Source organism: Choloepus didactylus, chromosome 14, assembly GCF_015220235.1.
Source record: "Choloepus didactylus isolate mChoDid1 chromosome 14, mChoDid1.pri, whole genome shotgun sequence".
NCBI lineage: Eukaryota > Metazoa > Chordata > Mammalia > Pilosa > Megalonychidae > Choloepus > Choloepus didactylus.
In genome coordinates, this window is record NC_051320.1 from 99095255 (window position 1) to 99113481 (window position 18227).

Here is an 18227-nt window from a genome sequence, read left to right on the forward strand (position 1 = left end):
GGCGCTGCGGTGGGAAGCTGAGGCCACCTCTCTGAAGACTGATCAGACCCCCCCAGGCAAACAAGAGCCCCAGGCCCAGGCCCAGTTTGAACTCTCTGGCCATGGAGAGAGGCACCGACAGGACCCCCACCCTTCTCTGGGAGCAGCTGCCTTGGCTGAACGCCTCCGTGTGCCGAGCAGGTGCCCTTCCCAGCACTCGTGTTAACTACCACGGCCTCACAGAGCTCACCCCTGGCCTCACCCCGCACCACCTCCCCACGACCTGCGCGGGGAGTCACCATGAGGGCCAGGGTTTTAGGCAAGAGGCTGTGAGGTCGGAAAAGGCCTCCTGCCTTCCTCAGGCACGGGGCAGCCCCTGCCACATGGCCCTGCCCTGCTTCTCTTCCCAGGCTGGCTGTTCATGGGCCAGAGCCTCGTCCAAGGAGCACCCCGTCTCACTGGCCTTCATCCCGTCCCTCAAGGGCCTCCACCCCACCACGGAAGCAGCTTCAAGTCTGTCTCCCGGGTGGGAAAAGAAGGTCCTTCTGTCTGAACTCCCCAGTCGGCAGCTGCCCTGCCTGGGGTCTGCACTTGGCCTCCTGTGTCCCCCACTGTCCACTGGCCTGCAGCCTGCCTGATGTCCCCACCGCACGCCCCTGTCAGGCCGTGGATGTGGTGGGCTGAGCGCTTCCTTGGATCGCCATGCGCCTTTTTGGGGTGTGAGCGCTGCAGGCGGCTTCGGCCTCCGGTCTCTGCCCAGGAAGCGCAGAGGTCTGGCTCCCTTTGATTCTCCTTTCCCAGCCCCGATGGAGAAGTCCCCCTACGCCGGCGGCACCCCGCACAGCACGTCGTCGTATGAGCTTGAGTTGGGTTTTGGTGAGGTTTTTTGGCAGTTATTTCATAATTTTATTTGATAATCAGCTGACTGTAGGTTTCTGAAAGTGGGGGCAGGCAGGTAGGTAACCAGTGGATACTGGTCTGGGAATGCTCAGGCCGAGCACGCGCGCACACGGGAGGGGCGCCCCTTGCGCCTCTGGCCCGTCAGCGCACATCCCGCCCACCTCCTTCGCGGCCGACTCCCGCACCTCTTTGGGGGCCCGAGGGCCACGCTTCCGGAAGCCCCTCCGTGCATGCGCTTGTGAACGTCGGTGCCCTCCCCGGCCACATCTCGTCCGGCCCTTCTCGCCACCCTTTGGGGAGCCACTCCGCCGGCACCGGGCCGGGCAGGGAGCGCGAGGAGCGCCGGGCCACCTGGGCTCCGCGGCGTACTTGTCGGGTTCAGTGTGCGCATTAACACGGGCGCCCCCGGCCCAGTTCTGAGCGGCGCGTTGTTGCCATCCCCGGGCGGCCCCGGGCAGATCCGGGAGGGCCGAGGCGGAGTCGGAGCTTGCGCACTCCAGTCGCCTGGAGCGGTGGGCGGGATGCAGCGAGCGGACGAACACGGATGCTGGGCGCGGGACGCGGTTGGCTGCCAGGCGGAGGGGGCGGGCCGGATGCTGCGCGCGGGCCGTGGTTGGCTGCCGGGCGGCGGGGGCGGGCCCGGATGCTGCGCGCGGGCCGCGGTTGGCTGCCGGGCGGCGAGGGCGGGCCCGGATGCTGCGCGCGGGCCGTGGTTGGCTGCCGGGCGGCGGGGGCGGGCCGGATGCTGCGCGCGGGCCGTGGTTGGCTGCCGGGCGGCGAGGGCGGGCCCGGATGCTGCGCGCGGGCTGCGGTTGGCTGCCGGGCGGCGGGGGCGGGCTCGGCGGCTCCGCCCACTCCGGCTGGCCCCCGGCGGGAGGGCGGCGGTGGCGGCGGCTTCTCCTCAGGTAAAGGGCGGGCGGGGTCCGCGCCACTGGCGGCGCTGGGGGAGGCGCCGCTCGGGGAAGCCTGGGCGGGGTCGGCCGAGGTCGCCCTCTCGACCCTACCGAGGGCGGACGCGGAACGGGGGCGCCTGCCCCAAGGTCACCGCCGGCGGGAGGGCTCGGGGCGCCGCGGGACCGGGAGGCGAGGCCCGCGGGCTCTGGGCTCAGGTGCGCTCGGGGCGCCGCGCCTGCACCCGGAAGAGAGGCCGGGGCCTCGCGACTCCCCTCGCAGGCCCTTCCGTGGGGCGCGGGGCCGGCCCCCGTCCCTGCCTCCTTCCCAGCCCGGGTCCGCGGTCGGCGCCCTGCTCCCCGCGGCGCTCCCCCGGGGCCCTCTTTGGTGGGAGCCGAGCCTGGACCTTGAGCCCCGAAGCCTCGGTGTCCGGGGCCCTTGCGCTCTGCCTGTGCCCCTTGAGGAGCAGAGGAGAGGCTCGTGGATTGCAGGGCCCCGCTGGTTTGCTGGGAGCCGGAGCTGACGCGGGCTCCGCGGCCCGGGTTCCGCGTTCCGGTTTTCCTGCCTCAGCGCAGCCGCGGTGCAGTGGGTGCCGGGAGGAGCTGCCCTGGGGGTGCAGGCGGCGGGTTCTCCGGACTGTACGAGGTGACAGCGGGCCGGGCGGGGAGCCGGGGGTGGCCCTGCCTTTGGGGCGTAGGCTGGAGGGGCGGTCCGGAGGGGAGGGGGCAGTCCTGGCAGCGGGGCCTGCCCTGGCAGGGCTGGTAGCAGAGGAGAAGAGAAGAAGGGGATAGCTGGCGGGTGTCGGGAGGGAGACGGAGGGACCTGGGGTGATGCTGACTTCTGATCCAGAGAGCTGAGCACGACGCTCTAGGAAAACAGGCAGGTGGGACCGGGTTGGGGTGAGGTCTGGGGTGAAGGCGGGGAGTTGGGTTTTGGAGCCGTCTCCCTGGCGCCGAGGTTTGTGAAGTCGCTGCGCACAGCCCTGCAGGCGGGAGGCTTCGGGTCTCTGTTCCTGGGCTTCTGGCTTGTGTGGCTCATGGGAGCAGGTGTCTTGGGCCTCTCTTTGGTGTCATAGTGGAGTGGCCTGAGGTGGACCTCGGTGTTTAGGCTGCTGAGGCTCGTTTAGACCCAGATCTCATTGGTTTCTTGGTCCTCCAGGGCGGTTCGCTGTGTGTGGGGAGAAAACGGTCAGGTCAGAGGCACAGCCCCCAGGGGTTCCCCAGGATCTCCCACTCCAGGATCCCGCTGTCTCTAACTAGTTTTCTGACCTGGGCCCTCAGGCTCAGGTGAGGATTTGGTTTGCTGCTCATTTATAAGCAGTGTCCCCACTTTCGTTTGCTGAATTCCTTGAATCAAAAGACTCAGTTCACTCAGCTTAATTTAAGTTCTTGGGGCAGGGGGGGGTCAGGAAAGACTCAGTGGCTCGCACCCGCTGCTGACCTGGGCTCGGGAAACACCTGCTGTTTAACTTTTTTGTGAGAGATGTTTCTTCTGCACACAGCCACGAGGAGCCCCCTGGCTTTAGGGGTTTTGCATGCTGGGCATGGCTTGTGTTAGAAATGATGTTTTCCGGGGACCTGTGAGGAGTGAGCTGCAGAGTTGCATTTCCCTGGGTGGTCAGCCCGAGCTCTCTCTCTGGCACCCGGGCTTCGGAGGGAAGGTCCTGTGGGCTAGTGATGTGGGGAGGGCACACACATGGCATCCTGATGTCAGGAGAGGAGCAGCAGGTACAAGCCAGATGGTCATGGTGATGGGAGAGTGACACCAGCTGACTGCGATGGCTCAAGCTGGTTTTCGCAGAGGCCTTGCCTGAGGGTCGCTCTTGCTGCACGTTCTGCTCCCCTGGGGAGCCTTTTGGAAACGCACATGTGTGTGTCCCCACTACCAGTGTTTCTGATTTAATTGGAGCCCAGCGTTGGAAAATTTAAACATCTCCCGGTGATTCTAATGCCCAGCAGAGTTAAGAAATACACTGGACAGTCTTGCTTAACACAGCAACACCATGCGAACTAGTTTCTCACCATGTGGGGATTTCTCAGAAATCTCACTCTTACTGACTTCTAAATTCCATTGTGGTCAGAGGCTATACTTTGCATGACTTGAGTTCTTTGTGATTTATTGAGACTTCCTTTATTACCCAGAGTAAGGTGAATCTTAGTAAATGTTCCGTGTGCTTTGGAGAGAATGTATATTCTCCTGTTATTGAATGGCGTGTTCTGCAGATTCTTCATTGGTCAGGTTGGTTGCTAGTATTGTTCAGGTCCTCTAATAACCTTACTAAGTTTCTCTCTACTTGTTCTAGCAACCATAGAACAGGATGTAGAAATCTTTCACTATAATTTGGATTTGTATATATCCCCTTGCAGTTCTATTCTTGTTATTTTTAATTTTGATGAAGTCTATTTTTATCTTCTTTTTTCCCTTGGTTGCTTGTGCTTTTGGCATAAAATCTAAAAAATCCATAGTCCCTATGTTTTCCTATAAGAGTTTTATAGTATTAGCTCTTAGTTTTAGGTCATTGAGCTGTTGAATTATTTTTTTTTTTTAACTGTTAAAAATTTGTTTATTTAGTCTATCCACTTTACACAGATTTTTGTAGATTGGTTTTCCAGATCTTTATCTTCCAGCGTTCTCTTAAAAATGGATGCTCATTTGTACTTTAAGGGCATTTGGTGAATTTTTCATCTTTAATCATTTTCATCGCTTAAAGGCCACCTTCCTTTTAATTAATTGGAGATGCTTTCCTTGGATAAATGATCAGTTGAGGATCCTTCAGACTTTGCCCTTTTCTCACAAATGTTCTAAATTATGAAAACTTTCAAATAAACCTTAAAATGTTTTTTTTTTTTAAAGCAGTTTTATTGACATGTATTCACATATCACACAGTCCATCCAAAGTGTGCAGTCACTGGCTTTTAGTATATTCACAGAGTTGTGCATTCATCATCACAGTCAATCTCAGAACATTTTCATTACTCCTCAAAGCAAAACCCCACAGTCCTCAGCAGTCACCTCTCAGTCCTTCTGTCCTCTAGCCCTGCATAACCACTGATCTATTTCTGTCAGAGCAAACACTTTTTATTTCCTTCTCTATAAATTTATTTGTATTTATATTTTATATAAATGGAGTCAAATACTATGTAGTACTTTGTGTCTGGTTTCTTTCACTTAGCATAATGTTTTTTTCTTTTTGCAATTTATATTCACAAATTATTATTTGCTACAGTCCATAGTTTGCTTTAGGTGTATTTTTACCCATATACCACCCTATTATTAACATCTTCTAAATAGAATTGTTCATTTGTTCTAATTCATGTAAGAACATTCTTATATTTGTACCATTGACCACACTCATCATCCACAAGAAGTTTCACCATGTTGTATTGTCCCATGTTTCATCTTCTGGTTTTCCTTCTAGTGACAGTCAAGACCTTAAACTTTCCATTTCTACCAAAATTGCACCCATGTATCATCGCTGTTGGTTATACTCACTGTAATTGCTGCCATCACTTCTTTCTATTTCTAAACATTTACAATCAACCTTATTACAAATTTTGCACAAATTAAGCATCAGCTCCCCCTTCTCTACCCTCATTATATCTTCTGATGACCTATTTTCTAGATATTAACACCGTGAATTTGCTCATTATACTTAGTTCTTATTAGTGAGGTCATACAACATTTGTCTCTATGAGTCTGACTTATTTTACACAACATAACATCTTCAAAGTTCATCCATGTTATTACATGCGTCGAGACTTCATTTCTTCTTACAGCTGAATAATATTCCGTTGCATGTGTGTGCCACGTTTTGTTTATCCATTCATTGTTTGAAGGACACTTGAGTTGCCTCCATCTTTTGGCAATTGTGAATAATGGCGCTATGAACATTAGGGTGCACATGTCTGTTCGTGTCACCGCCTTCGGTCTTCTGAGTATATATATATATATCTAGCAGCAGGATTGCCACATGGTATGGCAGTTATATATTTATCTTCCTGAGGGACTGCCTGACTGTCTTCCACAGTGGCTGTGTACCGTTCTTCATCCCCACCCACAGTGAGTGAGTGTCCTGTTTCTCCACAGCCTCTCCAATACTTGTAGTTTTCTGTTTTTGTTTTGTTTTTAATAATGGCCATTTTAGTAGGTATGAAATGATATCTCGTAGTTTTGATTTGCATTTCCCTAATAGCTAGTGATGTTGAACATCTTTTCATGAGCTTTTTAGCCACTTGTATATCCTCTTTGGAAAAATGTCTCTTCAGGCCTTTGCCCCCCCCCCCCCTTTTTTTTTACCTGTCACAATCAAGTTTACTATGAAAACAGGCTGGTGTGGGGATATATTTTTTGTTTGTTTGTTTGTTTTATTTTTTTGCCCATTTTTAAATTGGGTTATTGCTTCCTTTTTATCTTTGAGTTGTAGGATCTCTTTATATATCCTGAATATTAAACCTTTATCAGATATGTGGTTTCCAACCATTTTCTCCCATTGAATCGGCTGCCTTTTCTCCCTCTTGACAAAGTCCTTTTAAGCATAAAAGTATTCAGTTTTGAAGAGGTCCCATTTGTCTTTTTTTTATTTTGGTGCTCATGTAAGGTCTAAGAAACCACCTCCTATCACAAGATCTTGAAGGTGTTTTCCTACCTTTTCTTCTAGTTTTATGGTCTGGCTTTTAGACTTTCAATCCATTTTGAGTTAACTTTTGTGTGTTACATGGTGTGAGATATGGGTCCTCTCATTCTTTTAGATATGGATATCCAGTTCTCACAGCACCGTTTGTTAGAGAGACTGCTGTGTTCCAGTTGGGTGCACTTGGCAGCCTTGTCAAAAATCAGTTGACCGTGGACATGAGGGTCTATTTCTGAACTCTCAGTTCGATTCCTTTGGTCAATGTGCCATGTACCATGTGGTGTTTTTACCACCGTAGCTTTGTAATTCTCTTTAAAGTCAGGAAATGAGAGTCCTCCAACTTCATTTTTCTCTTTTAAGATGTTTTTGGCTATTTGGGGCTCCTTACCAAATAGCAAAAATAAATTTGCTAATAGTCTTTTCCAATTCTGCAAAGTAAGTAAACTGTTGAAATTTTGGTTGGTATTGCATTGATCTGTAAATCAATTTTGGTAGAATTGACATCTTAACAATATTTAGTCTTCCAATCCATGAACGTGGAATGTCCTTCCATTCATTTAGGTCTTTTTTGATTTCTTTTAGCAATGTTTTCTAGTTTTCTGAATACAGTTCCTTTATGTCCTTGGTTAAGTTTATTCCTAGATTTTTTATTCTTTTAGTTGCTGTTGTAAATGGAATTTTTTTTTTCCAGATTTCCCCCTCAGATAGCACATTACTAGTGTAGAGAAACACAACTGATTTTTGCACGTTAATCTTGTATCCTGCTACTTGGCTGAACTCGTTTATTAGTACTAGTAGCTTTGTAGATTTTTTGAGATTTTTTTAGGTATAGGATCATATCATCTGCAAAGTTTTACTTCTTCCTTTCTGATTCAGATGCTTTTTATTTCTTTTCTTTTTTTTTCTAATTGCTCTAGCTAAAATTTCTAGCACAATGCTAAGTAACAGTGGTGACAGTGGGCATCCTTGTCTTGTTCCCGATCTTAACAGGAAAACTTTCAGCCTTTCAACATTGAATACAGTGTTAGCTGTGGGTTTTTCCTAAGTGCCCTTTGTCATTATTGAGAAAGTTTCCTTCTATTCCTGACTTTTCGAAGTGTTTTTATCAGGAAAGTTTGCTGGATTTTGTCAAGTGCCTTTTCTGCGTCAGTTGAGATGATCACATGTGGTTCTTCTCCTTCACATTGTTAATGTGGTGTATTGCATTAATTGATTTTCTTGTGTTCAACCACCCTTGCATACCTGGGATAAATCCCACTTGATCATGGTGTATAATTCTTTTAATATGCAGTTGGATTCAATTTGCATGTGTTTTGTTGAGTATTTTTGCATCTATGTTCATTAGAGAGATTGGTCTGTAATTTTCTTTTATTGTAGTATGTTTATCTGGCTTTGGTATTAAGGTGATGTTGGCTTCATAGAATAAGGTAGCACTCCCTCTCTTCAATTTTTGGAAGAGTTGGAGCAGGATTGGTATTAATTCTTCTTGGAATGATTGGTAGAATTTACCTGTGAAGCCATCTGGTCCTGGGCATTTCTTTGTTGGGAGGTTTTTGATCACTGTTTCACTGTCTTGTGATTGGTTTGTCGAGGTCTTTTATTTCTTCTGGATTCAGTGTAGGTAATTTGTGTATTTCTAGAAAATTGTCTATTTCATCATTAAAAAGTTGTCTAGTTTTGTTCAATTGATCGTAGTATCCTCTTAGGATCTTTTTTATTTCTTCAGGTTCTGTGGTAATGACCCCCCTCTCATTTCTGATTTTATTTATTTGTATGGTCTCTATAGGTTTGTCAATTTTGTTGACCTACTCAAAGAACCGACTTCTGGTTTCGTTGATTCTATTGATTTTTTTTGTGCTCAATTTCATTTATTTCTGTTTTAGTCTTTGTTATTTCTTTCCTTCTCTTGCTTTTGGATTGGTTTGCTGCTCTTTTTCTGGTTCCTCCATGTGGGTAGTTAGATGTTTGATTTCAGCTCTTTGTTCCTTTTAAATGTAGGCATTTAGGACTATAGCTTTCCTTCTCAGCACTGCCTTTTGGCATCCCATAGGTTTTGATGTGCTGTGTTCTTGTTTTCATTTGTCTCAAGATACTTACTGGTTTCTCTTGCAATGTCTTCTTTGACCCACTGATTGTTTAAGATTGTGTTGTTTAACCTCCATAAATTTGTGCATTTTGCAGTCCTTCACCTGTTATTGATTTCTAGCTTCATGTTGAATTGATTTTTGTGTATGGTAAGAGGTAGGGGTCCACATTCATCCTTTTGCTTGTGGATTTCCAGTTGTCTCAGAACCATTTGTTGATCAGAGTACTCTTTCCCCATTGAATGGACTTGGCACCCTTGTTGAAAATCAACTGGCCATACATATTGGGATTTATCTCTGGATGCCTGATTCTATTCCATTGGTATATATGTCTGTCCTTATGCCAGTACTGAATTGTTTTAATTATTGTAGCTTTGTGGTAACTTTTGAAATCAGGATGTGAGTCTTTCAACTTTGTTCTTATTTTTCAAGATTGTTTTGACTCTTGGGGGCACTTGCAATTCCATATGAATTTGAGGATCAGCTTTTCCAGTTCCTCAGAAAAGGCTGCTGGAGTTTTGATAGGCATTGCATTGAATTTGTGGATTGCTTTAGGCAGTATTGACATCCTAACAATATTAAGTATTCCAGTCCATTATTACAGGACATCTTTCTATTTATTTAGGTCTTTAATTTCTTCCAGCAATATTTTGTAGTTTTCAGTATACAAGTCTTTCACCTCCTTGGTTAAAGTTATTCTTAGGTTTTTTTTTTTTTTTTTTTTTTTTTTTTCCTTTTAGATGCTATTGTAAGTGGAATTCTTGATTTCCTTCTCAGATTCTTACTGATGAATAGAAACCCAGCTGAATTCTGTGTATTTATCTTGTACTCTGAATTTGCTGAATTTATTGATTCTAGTAACTTTCTTGTTTCTTTGGGATTTTCTACATATAGGATCATGTCATCTATGAACAGGGATAATTTGACTTCTTTCTTTCCAATTTGGATACCATTTATTTCTTTCTCTTGCTTGTTGGCTGTGGCTAGAACTTCCGGTACAATGTTGAATAATGGTGGTGATGATGGGCATCCTTGTCTTGCTTCTGATCTTAGGGGAAAAGCTTTCATTCTTTTACCATTAAGCATGATATTTGCTGTGGGTTTTTCATAAATGCCCTTTATCATGTTGAGAAAGTTCCCTTCTATTCCTAGTTTTCTGAAGGTTTTTGTCATGAAAAGATGTTGGATTTTGTCGAGTGCCTTTTCTATGTCAATTGAGATGGTCATGTGTTTTTTTTCCTTCATTCAGTTGATGTGCCGTATTACATTGATTGGTTTTCTTATGTTGAACCATCCTTGTGTTGCTAGAATAAATCTCATTTGGCCATGGTGTGTAATCCTTTTAATGTACTGTTGGATTCGGGTCGCTAGTATTTCGTTGAGGATTTTTGCATCTAAATTCATAAGGGATGTTATACTGTAATTTTCTTTTCTTGTACTGTCTTTATCTGACTTTCTGATCATGGTTATGCTGTCCTCATAGAATGAGGTGGGATGTAATCCTTCGTGTATTTTTTGGAAGAATTTGAGAAGGGTTGGTGTTAAATCTTCTTTGTTAGTTTTGTAGAATTCAGCTTTGAAACCATTCAGTCCTGGACTCTTCTTTGTTGGGAGGTTTTAAATTACTGATTCAGTCTCTTTACTTGTTACAGGTTTATTGAGATTTTCTATTTCCTCCTATGTTAGATTAGGTAATTCGTGTGGTTCAGGGAATTTGTTTCATCCAGGTTTTCTAATTTGTCGGCACATAGGACCCTCTTATGATCCTTTTTATTTCCTGCTTTCATTCCTGATTTTAGTTATTTGTGCTTCCTCTCTCTGTTTCTTTGTCACTCTGGATAAAGGCTTGTCAATTTTATTGGTCTTTTCAAAAAATCATCTTTTGGTTTTGTCAAGTTTCTCTGTTGTTTTTCTAGCCTCTATTTCTTTTATCTCTTCTCTAATCTTTATTATTTCCTCCCCTTTACTAATTTTGAGTTTAGTCTGTCCTTCTTGTTCTAGTTTCTTTAGGTGTAATGTTAGGTTATTTGTTTGTACTCGTCTTTTTTTTTAGTGTTGCCATTTAGAGCTGTAACTTTCCCTCAGCAGTGCTTTCCTTGCATCCCATGTGTTTGGTATGTTGTATTTTTGTTTCCATTCCTCTTAAGACATTTCCTAATTTCCCTTGTTATTTCTTCTTTGACCCATTGCTTGTTTAATAGTGTGTAGTTTAATTTCCACATATTTGTAAATTTTCCATTTTTCATTGTCATTGATTTCTAGCTTTATTCCATTGTGGTCCCACAAGATATTCTTTATGGCTTCAGTGTTCTAAAGTTTATTAAAATTGGTACATGGCCTCATGTAAGGTCTATCTGGGAAAGCATTCCATGTGCAGTTGAGAAGAATGTCTGTTTTTTTGTGGTTGGGTAGTTTGTTATACGAATATGTCCATTAGGCCTAATAGGTTAATAGTGTTGTTCAAGTTCCCTATTTCCTGTTGATCTTCTGTTTAAAGGTTCTCTCAGTTATTGAAAATGGTGTATTGACGTCTACCACTATTATTGTAGAGCTATCTATTTCTCCCTCTTCATTTCTATCAATTTTATGTTTCATATTCTTCGAAGCTCTGTTGTGAGGTACATATATATCATCTTGTGCTGGACTGAACCTTTTATCAGTATATAATATCCACCTTGGTCTCATGTAATCCCTGTTTGACTTAAAGCCTATTTTTTCTGACAATAATATAGACACCCTGGCTCTCTTTTGATTACTGTTTGCAGGGAGTATCTCTTCCTACTCTTTTACTTTCAACCTCTTTGTGTCTGTACTTAAGGTGAGTCTCCTATAGATAGCATCTAGATGGGTCAGGCTGTTTTATCCAATCTGTCAATCTCTGCCTTTTAATAGAGAACGTCAGTCCAGTGACATTTAAGGTAGTAACTGAGAAGGGAGGATTTACTTCTGCCATTTAGCTATTTGTTTTCTGTGTGTCTTGTATGGTTTTTGATCCTTGATAACCCGTTACTGCCTGTTTTGTATTCAGTTGCTTTATTACAGTATACCATTTTGATTCTTTTCCTCTTTCCTTTTTTCTATATTTTTTATTTTCTTAGTGGTTACCTTAGTAATTACAGTTAATATCTTAAACTAATAACAACCTAGTACGACTAGTACTAATCTAATTTCAGAAGTATACAAACTCTCTACTCCGATGTGTCTTCGTCTCTCTCTCTCTGTATTGTTACTATCTCACATTACATCTTTATACATTGTATGCACATTAACATGGATTTTTTAATGTTCTTTTGCACATTTGCCTGTTAAGTCATATTGGGGGGAAGAAAGCAGTTACAAACCAAAAGTACAATAATAGAGGATTTTATATTTATCTCTGTAGTTAACTTTACCAGTGTTCTTTATTTCTTCTTATGTGTTCAATTTACCATATAGTGTCCTTTTCTTTTCAGCCTGAAGGACTCTCTTTAGCATTTCTTGTAGGTTAGATCTTCTGATAATGAACTCCTTCAGCTTTTACTTATCTGTAAATGTCTTAATTTCTCTTTCACTTTTGAAAGATAATTTTGCTAGATATAGAATTTTTGTTGACAGTTGTTTCCTTAAGGATTTATGTGATCCTACTGTCTTCTGGCTTCCATGGTTTCCAATCACTAATCTGCTGTTAGTCTTATTGGGGAGCCCTTGTAAATGACGAGTCACTTTTCCCATGCTACTTTTCAGAACTTGTCTTTGTCTTTGGATTTTGACAGTTTCACTGTGTGTCTTGGTATAGATCTTTTTGAATTTGTCTTGCTTGGAATCCCTCTGAGTTTTTTTGTTTGTTTTTTTTTTAATATATTTTTTGTTGAGATTGTTCACATACCATATAACTATCCAGAGATCCAAAGTGTACAATCAGTTGTCCATGGTACCATCATACAGCTGTGCATCCATCAATACAAATAATTTTTTTTCAATTTTTAGAACATTTTCATTACTCCAGAAAAGAAATAAAAACAAAAAAAGGAAACGCAAATCCTCCCATACCCCTAACCACACCCTCCTCCGTTATTGATTCATAGTTTTGGTATAGTACATTTGTTACTGTTGATGAAAGAATGTTAAAATACTACTAACTGTAGTATATAGTTTGCAATAGGTATATATTTTTTTCCTATATGCCTCTTTATTATTAACTTTTAGTTATAGTGTCATACATTTGTTCTAGTTCATGAGAGAGATTTCTAATATTTGTACAGTTAATCGCAGACATTGTCCACAACAAGATTTACTGTTTTATGCATTCCCATCTTTTAACCTCCAGCTTTCCTTCTGGTGACATATGTGACTCTGAGCTTACCCTTTCCACTACCTTTACACACATTTCAGCATGATTAGTTATTCTTACAACATGCTACCATCACCTGTGTCCATTTCCAAATATTTAAGTTCACCCTAGTTGAACATTCTGCTCATAATAAGCAACCACTTCCCATTCTTTAGCCTCATTCTATACCCTGGTAACTTATATTTCTTGTCTATGAGTTTACATATTATAATTAGTTCATATCAGTGAGACCCTGCAATATTTGTCTTTATGTGTCTGTCTTCTTTCACTCAGTATAGTGCCCTCCAGATTTCTTCATCAGTCCATTTCTTTTAAGATGGTTTTGTTCACACACCATACATTCCATCCTAAGTAAACAATCGTTGGTTCCCTGTATAGTCACGTATTTATGTTTTCAGCACCGTTGCCACTGTCTCTATAAGGACATCTCCATTCTTCCACGAAGAAGGAGGAAGAGTCAAAGAAGGCAGAGAGACAAGAGAAAAAGAAAAGAGAGAGAGAGAGAGAAACAAAAACAAAAACAAACAAAAAAAACTTGACAGCTGGAAAGCAACGAAAGGAAAGACAGCATTAACCTAAAGTAGAATAAAGAGTCAGACAACATCACCAATGCCAGGAGTCCCATACCCTTCCCCTATTCCCCACCCCCCATGTGCATTTAGCTTTATATTTAGTTGCTTTATTACAGTATACCAAGGTATATTGCCTTTGTTATATTAAAGGAAGCATAATACAATGTTTCCATAAATTATGGTCTCTAGTTTGCATTGATTGTATTTCTCCCCATCCCACCCTACTTTTAACACCTTGCAATGTTGGCATTCATTTGTTCTACCTCATATAAAAACATATTTGTACCTTTTATTACAATCATTGAGCACCCTAGGTTTCCCTGAGTTATACAGTCCCAGTCTTTATCCTTCGTCTTTTCTTCTGGTGTCCCACAAGGTCCAACCTTCCTCTTTCAGCCATACTCACAGTCATCTTTGTTCAGTGTATTTACATTGTTGAGGTACTATCTCCCAAAATTGTGTTCCAAAACTCTCACTCTTGTCTTTTCCTTTCTGTCTGCAGTGCTCCCTTTAGTGTTTCCTGTAGAGCATGTATCTTGTTCACAAACTCTATCATTGTTTGTCAGAGAATATTTTAAGCTCTCCCTCATATTTGAAGGACAGTTTTGCCAGGTATAGGGTTCTTGGTTGGTGGTTTTTCTCTTTCAGTATCTTAAATATATCACACCACTTCCATCTTGCCTCCATGGTTTCTATTGAGAAATCCGCACATAGTTTTAGCAAGCTTCCTTTGTATGTGATGGATTGCTTTTTTCTTGCTGCTTTCAGGATTCTCTCTTTATCTCTGATGTTTGATAATCTGATTATTAAATGTCTTGGTGTAGGCCTATTCAGATCTATTCTCTTTGGATTACTCTGTGCTTCTTGGATCCATAATTTTATGTCTTTCATAAAAGATGGGAAATTCTCATTGATTATTTCCTCTATTATTGCTTCTGCCCCTTTTCCCTTCTCTTTTCCTTCTGGGACACCAATGACATGTACATTCCTGATTTTCGTTTTGTCCTTAAGTTCTCGGAGATACTGCTCTTATTTCTCCATTCTTTTCTCTATCTCTTCTTTTGTGTGTAGGCTTTCAGGTGCCTTGTTCTCCAGTTCCTGAGTGTTTTCTTCTGCCTCTTGAGATCTGCTGTTTTATGTTTCCGTTGTGTCTTTCATCTCTTGTGTTGTCCCTTTCATTTCCATGGATTCTGTCAGTTGGTTTTTCAAACTTTCAATTTCTGCCTTATGTATGTACAGTGTTTTCATTATACAGTTCAGCTTTTTCTCCATATCTTCCCTAAACTCTTTGAATTGACTTAGTATTCGTTGTTTAAATTCCTGTATCTCAGTTGAAGTGTAAGTTTATTCCTTTGACTGGGCCTTAACTTCATTTTTCTTAGTGTAGGTTGTAGTTTTCTGTTGTGTAGGCATGGTTTCCTTGGTTACCCCAATCAGGTTTTCCAAGACCAGAACAGGCTAAGGTCCCAGAAGGAAGAAATATTCATTGTGCGGTTTCCCTGAGGGTGTGTTTTAGAAGATTGATACACCCTGTGAGGCCTCAAGTCATTGTGCTTTTGTGCCCAGAAGGTGGCACCTGTCAGCCTGTAGCTCACGACTGGTGTAAGGAGGTGTGGCCCGTGGCTGTTTTCCCCCAGGCTCTGGGGTCTGGTTCTGAATGGAAGGTGGGTAGTAGAGCTGGGCCCCACCCTTTCCTCTTAGGGAAGATACATCCCCTGGGGAGAGGTCATTAGCATTTGAATAGACTCTGCCTGTGCTATATCCACCCTTATCTGGGGGTCAGAGGGCTGAGAACAGAAAATGGCTGAGGCTTTCTCCACTGAGCTGAAATAGGGACAGAAAGCCCCCTTCAGGGCCAGTCCGTGGCCACCCTCTGGCTCTCCAAGGTCAGTTGTCATGCAAACCTTCTGTCTGCTTGTTGGGAATTCGTAGCTTGTAGCAAGCAGTCCACGCCTGTTAATTAAAACCCAAGTTGGAGCCCAGCTGAGCTATATTCACTTGCTGGGAGAAAGCTTCTCTCTAGCACCATGAGGCTTTGAAGCTCCTGCTGTTGGGGGTAGAGGGCTCCCAGCTTGGATCCGCAGTTTTTACTTGCAGATTTTATGCTATAACCTCGGGCATTCCTCCCAATTCAGGTTGGTGTATGATGAGTGGACGGTTACGTTTTTCCCCCTGCAGTTATTCCAGATTATTTGCTAGTTGTTCCTGGTTGTTTATTAGTTGTTCCAGGGGGACTAACTAGCTTCCACTCCTCTCTATGTTGCCATCTTAGCTCACAGAGCCCCTCTAGTGAGTTTTTAATTTGAAATACTGTACTTTCTAGCTCCAATATTTATTTGGTTCCTTTTTATAATTTCTACCTCTTCATTTTGTTCAGACAGCATTTTTCTAATATCCTTTAACTCTTTGTTTATGGATTCCTTTAGCTCACTAAACATATTTAAGGCTGTTGATTTAAAGTCTTTGACTAATAGTTCCAATATGTGAGCTTCCTCAGGGATAGTTCCTGGCACATTATTTTTTTCCTGTGAATGGGCTATACTTGCCTGTTTCTTCATGTGTTTTGTTGTTGTTGAGAACTGGACATTCTGAATATTATGTTGTTGGAACTATGGAAATCAAGTTCTGCCACTCCTCTGAGACTGCAAGGGTTTTGTTGTTCTTTTGTGGTAAAGGGCTGGGGCCATCAATTTGTGACTTTTCTAAACTTTTCTTTTTTCCTAATTCCGTTTTATTGCAATATATTCACATACCCTACAGTCATCCACAGTGTACAATCAGTTGTTCACAGTACCATCATATAGTTGTGCATTCATTACCACAGTCAATTTTTGAACAGTTCCATTACTCCAAAAAAAAAAAAGAATAAAAATACAAGTAAAGAACAACACCCACAACATGCCATTCCCCCCATCCCCCCTATTATTCATTTAATTTTTGTTCCCATTTTTCTACTCATCTGTCTGTACACTGGATAAAGGGAGTGTGAGCCACAACGTTTTCACAATTACACAGTCATATAGTGTAAGCTATATAGTTATGCAATCGTCTTCGAGAATCAAGGCCACTGAGTTGCAGTTCAACAGTTTCAGGAATTTCCTTCTAGTTATTCCAATACACTAAAAACTACACAGGGATATCTATATAACACATAAGAATGCCCTCCAGAGTGACCTCTTGACTCCATTTGAAATCTCTCAGCCACTGAAATTTCATTTTGCTACGTTTCTCTTCCCCCTTTTGGTTAAGATGTTCTCAATCCCATGATGTTGGGTCCAGGCTCATCGCCATGAGTCATGGCCCACATTGCCAGGGAGATTTACACCCCTGGGAGTCATGTCCCATGTAGGGGGGAGGTCAGTGAGTTTATCTGCCAAGTGGGCTTAGAGAGGCCACATCTGAGCAACAAAAGAGGTTCTCTGGGGTGACTCTTAGGCACAATTTTAATCAGGCTTAGCCTTTCCTTTATAGTCACAGGCTTCATAAGGGCGAGCCCCCAGATCGAGGGCTCGGCCTTCTAAATTGGTAGTCCCCAGTGCTTGTGAGAATATCAGTAATTCCCCAGGTGGGGAGGTTAAATATTTCTGCATTTTTCTCCAGTCCCTCAGGGGGATTTGCAAATACATTTTATTCTTTGCCCAGATTACTTTGGGATATATCGGGGTTTCACACTAACCTATTCAAATCAACCAGATCTCACTCCCGATTCAAAGTTCCATGTAACAAGTTTATTACAAATTTTCTACAGAAAATATAGATTTTGCACCAAATAATTATCTCTTCTTTTGGTCCCACACAGGAGTTGAAGTTTTAAAACACAGTCAATATTGCCCTTTACCCTTTAGTTTGATTTGCCTTAGTCTTAACCAGATCCACTTCATACATATCTCTAATTGAAGTCTGAACTCTCAGCTTTTTTAACAGTTGCTGTATGGGGTAATATTGACAGTCATAGCTGCCAAACTGTATCTTTGAGTGTCAGGTGTTACAGAGATACTTGAAGTTCCAAGGACTGACCAGGTTATACACAAAGAGCCCAGCATCTCAGAATTTAGAGATGACCATTACAATTCAGGAATAGATGTGACTGCTGTAATAACTTACAGTCTAAACACCTTTACAATAAGCCTTCCCCTGATAACCTGTGCTGTAAGATTCAATTCTCAAGAGTTTGCACATTTTGGTTACTACATATTGGTGAGGCATTATAATGTTTGTCTCTTCATTTCTGGCTTATTTCACTCGAAATGCTGTCCTCAAAATCCATTCACTTAGTTGCATGCCTCCTAACACCATTCCTTCTTGCATCTGCTCAATATTCTATTGTATGCTTACACCACAGTTCACCATTCTGTTCATCAGTCAGTGTACACTTAGGCCACCTCCATCCCTTGCAAATCATGAATACTGCCTCCATAAACACCAGGTGCAAATGTCCATTAATGTCCCTGCTCTCAGATCTTCCAAGTATATACCCATAATGAGGGTGCAGGACCTTATGGCTTCTTGTTTTACCAAACCATTTTTGTTCCCAACTGGAAATAGAAAGAGAAAAGAGAAAAAAAGTTAAAAAAAAAAGTACTGTTTCTTTAAGACTTCTCTGCCATTTTTCCCTGAGGGGGTTGGAGCAATGGCTCCCCTTAGCCTTGGCCCCCCAGCAATCTGAAGTAGCTGATCAAAAGCAGTGATCAATGATCAAACCCTGCACCTCCCCACCCAGGATTTTGGAGGCTTAGGTCTTTTTTTTTTTTTTTTTTTTTTTTTTTTTTTTTTTTAAATCATCATTTTATTGAGATATATTCACATACCACGCAGTCATACAAAACAAATTGTACTTTCGA

The 18227-nt window shown here is 42.9% G+C and overlaps 1 protein-coding gene across 18 annotated transcripts in view; it reads left to right on the forward strand.

Annotated features, from left to right (window-relative positions):
* Positions 1-1724: 1724 nt before the first annotated feature.
* The window catches only part of MROH1 (maestro heat like repeat family member 1), a 111032-nt gene continuing 94529 nt past the window's right edge, over positions 1725-18227 (forward strand). For 13 of the 18 annotated variants that reach the window (XM_037803118.1, XM_037803110.1, XM_037803121.1 and 10 more), the window contains exon 1: positions 1725-1784. The gene's annotated coding sequence lies outside the window, so the exon portion shown is untranslated. Of the gene's footprint in view, positions 1785-1849; positions 1989-2026; positions 2416-18227 lie in introns of those variants that run through there. The other 5 variants (XM_037803111.1, XM_037803114.1, XM_037803112.1 and 2 more) reach the window with 3 other exon arrangements.